At 29.7% G+C, this 12,573-nt stretch overlaps 1 long non-coding RNA gene across 1 annotated transcript; it reads right to left on the reverse strand.

The window, feature by feature from the left end:
- Positions 1–5,924: 5,924 nt before the first annotated feature.
- On the reverse strand, positions 5,925–7,011 carry LOC138872120 (uncharacterized). Its single transcript, XR_011400564.1, has 2 exons — positions 6,762–7,011; positions 5,925–6,094 (listed from the first exon to the last, which is right to left on the reverse strand). It is a non-coding gene; the product is annotated as an uncharacterized lncRNA (long non-coding RNA).
- Positions 7,012–12,573: the final 5,562 nt, after the last annotated feature.

Raw genomic sequence — 12,573 nt, forward strand, 5'->3', positions numbered from 1 at the left:
AAAAAATAAATTCATTATACACAAAGTACAATGTATGATGTATGATTCATTGTAATTTGTAATGTTTATTGTTTATTCATTGTAATTAATAAATCATTTTAATGTTCATTGTTTCTTAATAATCAAATATTATTCTTTGTATTTTTATTAATAACATTCAATGTATGATGGTAAGAAAATAAACTATATAAGCAACATAGAAAATTTCTTCAAACCGTACCCAACAATGGCTTCTCATCTAAAAGGTATCATAAAATCAACAATGACAGATCAAATATGTAAAGCATTATGTAAATACAAAGCAGATCATTCCACATGCACTCAAAAAGACTTGCAGTTGTGGCTTGACGAAAATTTTCATTTGAAAGTTAGTTAAGGTATAATATCAAACACACTCAAACGATCAGCTGAGTATCTTTCTGCTAACTTAGAGAAAGGAAGAGATATCAAGCAGCACAAGCCAGCAAATTTTCAGACATGAAAAACATTGTTTAGGAGTGGTTTCTCCAATACCAAGACTGTGTGAATATAATCAGATAGCTAATTTTGGAGGAGGCAAGAGATACAATAAAACTTTTATATCCTCAACAATATTTTGAGCACAACTTTTCTCAAGGTTGGCTTGAGAAATTCAAGCTAAGACTCATTTCATCGTTTCAGAGAGAGTGGTTCGGTTGATATACAAGGCATGTAGACGAAATTGGAATCTACAGAGGAAAAAATAGACCAGTGCTCTATGAAAGATATTTTTAACATGGATGAAACTAGTATATTTTACAGGTTACAAGTTGATCATTCTCTTGCTATGAAACAACTTGAAGGAAGAAAGCAGGATAAAGAAAGGCTCACAGTTATTATTTGTTGCAATGAGTATGGATCTGAAAAAATTTCTTTATGGAATATTGAAAAACTGTGCAAAGCCACGTTGCTTCAAGAATATCAACATGAACAACTTATATTATCGCTATCGTGCAAACAATAGAGCATGGATGCCAAATGTACTTTTTGATGAATATATTCATTGGTTTGACCACAAAATATATGGTAGACAAATTTTGCTTGTGGTAGATATTTGTCCACTACATCCACGAAATATTAAAGGACTACAAAATGTTGAATTGCTTTTCTTGCCACCCAACATGACATCAAAAATTCAACCTTGTGATGCTGGGATAATAAGAGCTTTCAAGATGCATTAGCGCAGTAGATTTTACTATAGGATATTAGAAGGCTATGAGCTGGGGCAAACTGATCCAAAAAAGATTAATGTTTTGAATGCTATCAATCTTGCGATAACGGCTTGGACGACAAATGTTCAGCAAGAGACAATAGCAAATTATTTTCGACATTGCAAAGGGGATGAAGCCTCAAGGAATTTAAATGAACCCACTTGTAAAAATGACATTCATCAACTTGAGGTCATGATTAATGATCTCAGTTACCGCAATAAAATGGATGCCAATAACCTGTTGGATTACCCGGATAAAAATGATACATGCATGTTCAGAGGTCCAGAGCTTAGAAGAAATTGTGGATGTCATCGGAGAAAACAATGTTGATGATGAAGTTGAAGACGATATAATACCTTTGGAACCAGTTACGCGTAAGAAAGCACTTATCGCGTCTAGAACTCTTCATAATTTTTTGTGCATTCGAGAAGACAATACCGGAACTTTTGGATGCAATAAGAAAAGTTAAAGATGAGCTTTAACTAGATTTAAATTTAATAAAAACAAAAAAACACTATAATCATATTTCACTAAATTGCCTTTTATATTTTTGTAATTTTAAAGAATTATTAATTTATAATATTAATAGGATCATATATTTATATAGGGGTCTTCCGAAAATATATTATTTTATCGAAATTGATGATTTTTTTCACGATCCATGTTGAGACCGGAGAAATATTATCTTAGATAATTTATTAATTTACCGAGTATTAATTTAGAAAAATTCTAATGTAGTTGATGGGTGATTTGGGTGCACATCCTTCTCCTACTTTGATGCTGATTTTTCTTCCCATAAGTCATTATCAAGAAATGGAGCATCTTTTGGCTCTAGTAGATATCTGTTAATTAAGTGACGCACTTCATTTTCTTTTCAATTTTAAATTTCCCTTTTTCTTCTTCTTTTTACTAAAATAATATATCTACCAAACGAATTGGTCATTAAAAATCCATCACAAAAATAATTGTTCCATTATCCACTTGAACATTGGAGATAATTTGAAATATATCCCTCTCCTTCCATTTGCGTGATAGTTAAAGAAAAAAGAGATTCCCACGTCTTTAATAATTGGTCCCATACTATAATATCTCCTAAGGTTCTATTCAGTTGGTCTAGAATTGATGTCATTCCTTACCCACCCTACCCCACACTCCAAATAAATGGATTCCAGAAAATCATAATAGGTTAATAATAAATTTTAAGTTCTACATACTAGTAATTAATAATCCAAAGATTATCTATGCAGTTCTAGCATGGTTGGCTAAGTTTTCAAAATCATTTTATATAAAAATAATTGTGAAAATATTTTACAAAAAAATATTTTTGGAGAATAACAGTATGTGTTTGCTCATCCAACCTACCCACCCTCCAACTAAACGAAATCTAGAACATAATAACATGTTAACTATCGAGTTTATGTTACGAAAAATATCTACTAAATAAAATCACTTAATAATTAATAGCGAACTATAACTCTATATCATAAGTATTTGACTAGTAATTTGAAAATTAGCTAATACTGATTACTTGCCGGCTATGACCAGGGGCGGATGATAGTTACGGGTTCAACTGAACCCGTAACTTTTGACACGAAATAAAAATTTTGGTATAACAATTCATTAAAATTATAAAAATAATAATTATGAACCCATAAATTTAAAAATAAAACTGGATTAATATAAAAAAAAATTAAATTTGAACCCATAAAGTTTAAATACTGAATCCACCTCTGACTTAAATTATGCTGATAGTAAAAATTTAATGTTATTATCGTATGTAACTTAAATTCTAAAAAAATTGACAATAAAAACAATAATAATTGTAAGTTAGTAACAAATATTAACTATGTCAACATAAGCAAAAACAGAAATTGTTGTTTGGAGGATTCTTTGTGTTTATCTTATCCACTGCTAATATCTAGTCTAATGCTTAGCCTTTAAATGTAAATCCTCATAATTTGCAACCTCTAAGCATATGGCTAACAAAAATTTGAGAGTTATATAGTATTTGACAAAATAACAATTGAGAAAAAAAATTCACTTGTGAAAAGTAAATTACTGATCCTCTATTATTTTCATCAAATAATATCACTAATTAAACATCAAGTAACCTCAAACCATCAAGAGTTGTGATATAATCGATAAAATTATTCCACCGAATTGAAACAAAATAATATCGAGCTAACTGCAATATTATCAGTGGTATTGAAGAATCAATGGTGTTAAAGACATAATTAAGTAAATAAAAATGTGTTCTCTCTGACAACATAAGTTTTTAGATGAGATGGTCACATACTTCAATATTGTAGCAGAGCAAGTTGAAATCTTGAATTTGAGTCTCCCCGCCACCGAATATTTTTTTAAAAAAAAGGTTCACGTGCTTGGCTCATAAAAAAGAATTAAACTCGCACGCGCGGCATAATAATATGAGTTTGCAACTTTGAGGCATAATAATCCGATCCAAAATCCGAAAATTTGATCCGATCCAAACTTTAAAATTCGATCCATTATTAATTCGGATCGGATTGCATTTTCTAGAATTCGAAATTCGAAATGTGCTAAATCCGATCCGGTCCGATCCAAGTAGAACCCTACGCGCGGGTGTGTTGAGACATAATTAAGTTAAACATTTCTTTTTGGAGGTCACGTTAATTATTGTTTATCTTATCCATTACTAATTTCTGGTGCATGATAATTGATACGTGGTGAGTAAGCAATGCCTATTACAATAAGTGGAGAGCTATGAAAACAACATTAAAGTAAAGATAAAGGCCACTTATAAAAACTACTTTAAAATTACACAAATGTTTAAGTCATTTTAAAGCTACATTATTTATTTCTTACTCTTTTAAATAATGGAAGGAGAAAAACGATATCTTAGCATTAAAATATCATAATATATCATGAGTAGTAAAGCTAAAGAAAAATAGGATAAAACATTTTCAGTACATAGGTCGGGTTGCTTCGGATTTTATAATTACCAAACCAAACCAATTATATCGGGTTATTAAATCTAAAGACCAAACCAAACCAATAAAACTCGGGTTTTTTCGGGTTTTCGGGTTATTCAGGTTTTTTCGGGGGTTTTTTTCCGGTAAAATCTCCGTAGAACAAAACATACAAATTGTGCTCAAAATATTTCTTTAATCTTAGTAAGATACAACTATATAAAGTATTTTTCAGAAAATAATATAAAATATGAGATGTGTCATGGCATTATCCTAAAATATTCAAGAATAAAGACAATAAAATTATGTAATATAAATATTGCTAATTAAAAAATTATAATAAAAATAAACATAATCTAAAAGTACTAAGTCATGCTAAAATAAGTAGACTAATAAGGGAGTATTAATTACATGACTAAACGCTAAAGAAAAAATAAAAATAGGTTATGCATTTTTATCTAAATTATTGCAAAACAAAAAATAGATATTCAATACATTCCCGCTCGTAGTATTGAATTGAATGTCTTTTGTTAGCATTAGTATTGATTTGATTTGGTTTGAGCTTTTGTTAGCATTATTTAATTTACTAATGTTAATGACTATAAAACTTATTGGAACATTCAAAAGTTCTAAGTCCAACTTTGAAATAATATCTTAAAAATAAAATTATAAAAAAATTTAAAGAAATATTTATAAATTAAGTCACAATAAGTATATTTATATATTAAATATATCTAAAATTTCTATATATGTAATGTCGGGTTGATTTGGCTTCTGTTTGACTTTTTTTAGTAAAAACCAAACCAAATCAATTATGGTCAGATTTTATTTCCAACACCAAACCAAATCAAACCAAACCATAATCGAATTTTTTTTCTCAATTTGACTCGGATTATCGGGTTGGTACGATTTATCGATTTCCTTTGTACACCCCTATTCAAAACCATTGCATAACGATTTTACTTGACTTTCCAATTTCTCATTGCTAACGAAAAAAGAAAAAAGAGTTTAAGCATTTGGACATAAGAATTTTGATATTCAGGAAAAAAGTTAAAAAAAAAAATTCAAGTAAAAATAATATTAAAAATTAGAGTTATATTTAAATATAAAAATAATTTAAAGCTATTTTGAATTTTTTGAGTAATTTGAATTGAAATTTTGAAAAGAAACTTTTTCAGAATTTTTTAAAATTCTGAAATTCAACTTTAAGTGAAATTTAAAAATTTTATAGTCAAATAGTAATTCTGTAAATACAAATAAATAAAGTAAAAAAAAATTTATGGCCAAACGAGCCTTTACAATTATTACCCTTGGTACGTGCCCTTTTCCTACTTAATAGTAAAAAATAGTAGAACATTCCTTTTCCGAGGTCATTGAATTATTTTGCCGAATTCCTACGACATAAAAGGTAGCAACAAAGGATTCCTCACTTACGCAAGGTCCAATAAAGACTGCACCCCAAGTGTTTATGATATAAATCGTTTATCCTATTAAAATATTAATAATTACTTCTATGATTCGAACATATAGCTTATAAGGTCACACGGAGATATTTTATCATTTCGAGTTCCTTCGACATGATTCTCAATAATTTTTTATATTATCAATTATTTTAACTTGTTATAACATAAACAAATTAACGACTAATTAGTTAAGCTCGTATCTTGTACGATGTAATTAGTGAAGAGAAGAGAAGAGAGAAAGTTCCTTGCAATATCAAAAACTATACATATTTTAAGAGGGGAAAAAGAGAAAACCATATATTCTTCCATTTATCCACTCAAAATTACAATATTTTAAGTAGATTCAACTGATTTGGGAGATATATTATTGTGCTTATTAACAGGCATGGATTTTGATCTCTTGAACCATTCACTTGCTGTGTTACCAGAAGTTGGAGTACGGTGATACCTGCACCTGATATTAAGAAATTCAATATATATATCTCATATTAGAAATTTCATATGGGAAAAAGTTTAAAAGAAAAAAAAAACAGAAGAAAGCTCGAGACGTGATATTATCACTGTCTCATATTAATTACTCCCTCAATTTCATTTTATATAATCTTATTTGACTTAATACGAGATTCTTTTAAAAAAGAATTTTTTAAGACTTCTGATTTTAAACGTGACTTAATATTTGCGTGGTTATAAAATTTTGCACTATTAAAAAGTATGAATTAGCTATGGACAAATTATATAGCTAAATGAAAAATTTGTCGCTAATTCTATTTAGTAGCAGATTAGCAGCAGACTATCAAGAGATTTTGTTAGGTACGAGTGATTTAGCAACAGATTAGCGATAAAGTTTGACTGTATTCAATTTTTTTAGTGTTTAAAACTTATGATATTAAACGTGTCATAGTACAATCAAACCTCTTTATAAGAGCCTCGTTTTTTGATAATAAAGTGCTATGATAGTAAAGTATTGTTATAGATGAAATATATTATAACATAATATAAAAATCAATTTCCGAAAAAAATTAACTTTTACAGTGAATATCTGCTATATAAGGATATTATTATAGAATTGTTTGACTGAATAACTATAACCTATAAGTCATTAAAAGTAAGATAAACAATACCTGAACGATCCTTTATGGGTCGTCGGCGAGCACAGGCACTGGCCTTTCGGCGAGTTCGCCGGCAATGAATCGCCGTTGGCGCAGTTATCAGAAGTGGAGACGGTGATAGTCTTATGGGAAGCCATATTTTTCTCTGAGAAAAAAGAAGAAGAAAGAAGAGGAGAAAATTAAAAGGTTCTCTGGTTGAAGAAAGACAGATGTCAAGAGTTCACAGTATTTATAGGACAATAATTGGAGATTTATCCTCAAGCAAGTGTGATTATGTGAGGTAGGAAAGTAATCAGCATTATCAAGTAGTTTATTTATGTTTGAATTAAAACAACAATAATATACACAATTTAGTTTAATTTTACGAGTGAGATCCGGAAAGAGTAGTATGTACATAGACTTTATCTCTATCTGGTAAATAGAGGCGAAAATATATGTGGTCAAGGGTAATCAACTGAACACCTTTCGTTGAAAAATTATACCCTGTATAGGATAAATATTACTTGTTATTGGACAAAAATAGACTTTGAACACTCTTGTTGGTTGAACACCCTTATTGAATTTTCTGATTTTGCTACTGCTTGTGAATGTAGAGAGATTGTTTTTTATATAGCCTCAACTCAAAAAAAGCATAATTACAGCAGTTTAGAAAAGAAGTACGATAGTAAAGAAGCTATGTAAACAGTAATAATAACAAGATAATAAGAAATCGAACAAAAATAAATATTAGGTAGTACTAAAAATCTAAAAATGATGAAATATAAGAAAGGAAACACGCTCAATTACCTGCTAACTTTTTACCCTAATTTTTGACCTTCATACCTTCCTATGAAGAGTTATATACATTAATTATGATTTATATACTTTAATTAATTGTGGATTTTTTTTTTTGTATACAGTGAGCGTAAATTAATCTGTTTAAGGTTAAATATCTTATTTTTTAAGTTGCTATTTTACAAATCATGAGTAGTTATCTATTTATTCTTAGACCACTTGATACTGTCTAAAAGTTAGGCACTTCATTTAATTTTTGTATATCTTTTTTCTTTTCCTTTTCCTTTTCCATACGAGTACGATTTTTTTTTTTCTTTCTTCACTTTTTTGTCATCACTAGTTTTTAGACTAAAAATCAAAATAAGTGAAACATGCCGTCCCCACTTTCAGATACTTTGAATATTAGACAAGGCATGGAATTAATCATTACAAACGTTTCATAGTTGTATTATTTTTTTTTAGGTTTGGTTTTTGGCATGGTTTTAAGTTTACATAGGTTTGTATCTCCATCATTATTTGATTTGAAAGAAATGGTGTAGCATAATTATTTCAATAGAATAAAATGGTCCTACAAAATTATTTACTTATCGTTTATATATTATCAATCTCTTATGTTTTAATATTTCATGTGAATAAAATAGTTTATAATTCGAAAAATATTTGTAATGAATCGTAAAACTAATGAACACATTTGTTAGTTGAAATTTTAAAATCAAACAAATGAACTGGACTCGAATGTAGGTGTTCGATCGCGTAATGTATATATACATCTATTCTCTTTAAAGTTTAAACTTTTAAACTAGATAAATACTTAAATCAATATGGTATTAGAACAGCGGGTTGATATTTTTAAAATAATCTTGCTTGTTATAAAAAAAATCCCCCTGACACAAATTTAAAATATATAAATAACAAATATATTTTCTGTATAATCGTGACATAATTATAAAAATTTAATATTCCCTTATATTTGGGGGAGTTGGACGATCGTTCCGCTCTTTATGACTTTCTTTATTTTTTTCGTTAAAATAAATACAACTTAAAAAAGCTGTTAGAAATTTAAACTGACTGTGTTCTTGCTAGATCCCAAGTCTCTAAGTGGGCCCTCTTGGCCACCTATGACCTTGGCTTTTTAAAGAATCCCACACCTATATCGTAGGACTTTCCTCACTGGATGAGTTTGTTTCTTCTTTCAGTTTCGAGTGTCTTCTTGGATAATTATAACGGCCGATCCTTCATTATTTTGAATTGAGACTCAGCCCGGCTTGTGTTATTCCAACAACCGGCGGGAAGCACCTCAGTATGTGATAGAAATTGGTAAATCAGAGGAATGGACAGATGGCAGAGGGTCCTTATCTGGACCATTTTCCTACCTAGATGGTCGTGACTTTTTGGTTATGGGCTCTATTTTCAATGAAGAATATGGACGATTGGGCCACAGGCCCATACTCATCTACTGTTGCCACGTCCTGCAACTCTGCTACTCTAAAAAAGTAAAGACAATTTAATGCTCTTATCCAAATCAATCTGCTAAGTTTATCCTCACAAAACCAAGAAAACATTATGTGCAAATTCATATTTTCATTATCACTATACTGTACAGGCGTTAGCCAATGGGCAAGTTAAAAATATACAAAAAAAAAAGTATAAAATATATATATTATACATTAATATACAAATAATATATACTTTGCCAACTATTATTTATGAGAACGGCTATATTCTGTAGTTTACTTTTGCTTCAACTATACGAACAGCGTTAGACCAATAAAGCCATCAAACTAAAAATTTAGAATCATCACACTTCCGGAAGAATAGTGGGTAACTAAAAGATTTAGCACATGACGATCGTTATAAATTTATGGAGGGGCGACCCAATAAATTTTGTGACCTAAAGCCAAATTTTATAAGAGGCTTTAATTTTTTTTTAATTTTTTATTATTATTTATTTGAAGTCTTCTTTTTTTGATACAAAGTTATTAATAATTTTCTTAGAATCAATAACTCCTAATAAGTATTTTTCAATTGACAATATAGCTAATCCATTTAACCTTTCTTGTGATACTGTTGTTCTTAGCTAAGATTTTATCAATTTTAATTTTGCAAACTACTTTCGTTGAAGCAACGGTAACATGAGTTACTAACATTATTACATAATTAATTTAGGCATTTGGAAAAGAATTAAATCTTTTTATTTGATCAAATATATCAATTAAACTGCTATCTTCTAATTGTACTATTTTTCTTAATACTTTTAATTAATAAAATAAATCTAAACCATCAATATCGAATTGATTATTATACTTTAAGGAACATTCAAGATTAAGACAATATTTTTTTAAAATTTCAACATCTAGTGAACTTAGCTTTTACTGCCAAATAAAAAATCAAAAATATTTTCATATGCTTCAAATTGTTCAAATCTATTTTGAAGGGGAAAAATAGCCTTGTCTATTATATATAAAAGTAATCAACTCTAAAGGACTCTTCGAAAGATTTTGAGATTTCATTATCAACATTCGCATCAAATTGTTACTTCTTATATATCACATGTTTCTTACGAAATTCGGGTTCGATATTCATTTCAAGTGCAATTTCCTTGGTAGAAATCATAGCAGTTGCAAATCCTTTTTCTCTATATTTGTTAAAGAAAGAAATTAAACTTTTTTTTTTACATAACTCTTTTTTAAACTTATACATAATATATTAGGTGTAACAAAAAATATAACCCCCATAAATATGGGGCCTAAAACGGTTATTTTATTTGCTTTATGTCAGGGCCGCCCCTCAATTCACGAATAGAAAAGGTAATAATGTACCCTATCTCATAACGAATAATTAGCTAAGTGAATACTTTTGCATCTTGTTTTAGTCTTTTAGACGTACCTTTTTGCAAAACCTTATGGCACTCTTTAACTTTCAGATTTATTTTAAAGTTTCTCCATTTTTTGTTCCCGTTTGGATGTGGATCTCTGAGTTCTGCGTAGTCTTGCTCTATTTGTTTCTTGATGAGCATGTAATTGTCTGATTCTATTTTTAGCCAGAGATTATTTATTTAGAATATTAGATTATAATTTACAATCTTCATTCTGCCTCTCAAATTATATTCACATTTAAGCTTTAATTTTCTTTTGAATAATCTGTTTGATTTTGAAGATTTGGATTTCTTTGTGATTCTGTCGCACATGTGATTATTTGTAAAACATAGGGGTGTCAAATGGGCGGGTTGGGTCAATTTTGGGCGGGTTAAAATGGGTTGAGTTAATAATTGGGCGGGACTTGAGCTAAGATGGGTTGGGTCAAGATGGGTTAAAATTCGGGTCATAACCCAACCCGTCCTACTCTTATTAAACTTTAATTAATATGTGTTATTATCTTATAAATTGTATAATTACTAAATAGGGCTTTTTGCTTTTGTTATGGTCATATTTAAAATATTAAACAAAAAATAAAATTATTTCTAAGATATTTTGAAAAACTTGTTCATGGATCAATTTGGACTAAAAATTAGCCCAACTTTAATTGGGTTGAGATGAGTTGGATTAAGATGGGCTAAGTTCAATAAATGGGCGGGTCAATAACCAACCCAACCTTGGGCGAGTTGGGCGTGTCATTTGGGCTCGGGCCAAATTTGACAGCGCTAGTAAAACACCTCTTTGAAATTTTCTGTTCGATGCCCTAACTGCTACAACACTGGCCACAGGGAGTTGCTGATGAAACAAAAATATTGATACCAAGGGAAGAACAACTGCTATAACACTAGCCACAAGGAGTTGCCGCTGAAACAAAAATATTGATAGCAAGGGAAGAACATTGATGTAACTAGTGTGTTTGATGGAAATTCCTCAGTGAAAAAAAGATAGTTCCAGTAAGTTTGTTAATGTCTCGACCCAAAATGTCTCCGAAGAAGTCGTGATGACACCTAATCTCTAAAACTAGATAAGCCTAACATTAACAGGAATAACGATAATATTTACTAACTTCAAACAATTTCGAAATAGAAATTTTTGTACAATTTACAAACCCAAAATCGATAGTACAAGTCATAAGCCTTTTTAAGAGTAGTTATACATAATGAATATATCACTGTTCCAGAACAAAAGAAAACAATGTAAATAAATACAATAGAAGGCGATTCTGAGACCTGCGAACGTAGCAGCAGGTTTACCTTGAGTCTCCACAGCCACTAACGATCAAATACCTGGATCTGTACAAAAATATACAGAAGTGTAGAATGAGCACACCACAACGGTGCCCAGTAAATATTAAAGCTAATCTCGGTGGAGTAGTGACGAGGAATAGTCAAGACACCTACTGGTCTAACAATCTGAATAGGATATGACATAAAGCTAACAAAATAGGGATATCAAAGTAATGCTAATAGCAGGAAGAATTCAAATTTAAAAACAGTAATGAAGATAAGGGGAAAATAATATTTTCAAATAAAATTCAACACCGATTAGCTACTATATTTAATATAGAATTTATTAAGTTAAAACATAATAACAATTCTTTTTAAGTAAAATAAAAACCTCAGACCGGTTAAGAAAATTAAGTTGGGGAAGCAATTGAAATAAAATATAACGATTATTAGAAATAGTAGATACTGAATTATACGGTGAGTTCTAACTTAAAGTTATACAAGGTAGCATGATATTAGTTCTTTCATTTTAAATCACTATATTACTAACGATTCAGCAAGATAAGAGGAAATGACTCAACGTAGTAAGTTTACTTTGAAAATTAATTCATCAGAATAATAGTACTAGGAAAAGAGCTCAGAAAATGACGGCGAAGCAATAAGTCAATGACAATAACTCGATCCTCAAAACTCAGTGAAAATCAGTAATACTGCCACGACCCGGATTTCTCACCCTCGGGAGTCGTGATGGCGCCTACTAATGGGAGCTAGGCAAGTCGCTGCACTTTCATTTTTGCTTCTTTTAACAAACATAAGCCAATAATATGATAAAAGCGGAATTTAAAATAAATAAGCAGAAGTTAATAATTATATATCTTAAGGCTACGTCCATTACAACATTTAAAAAAA

The sequence above is a fragment of the Nicotiana sylvestris genome, chromosome 6 (assembly GCF_000393655.2).
Source record: "Nicotiana sylvestris chromosome 6, ASM39365v2, whole genome shotgun sequence".
NCBI lineage: Eukaryota > Viridiplantae > Streptophyta > Magnoliopsida > Solanales > Solanaceae > Nicotiana > Nicotiana sylvestris.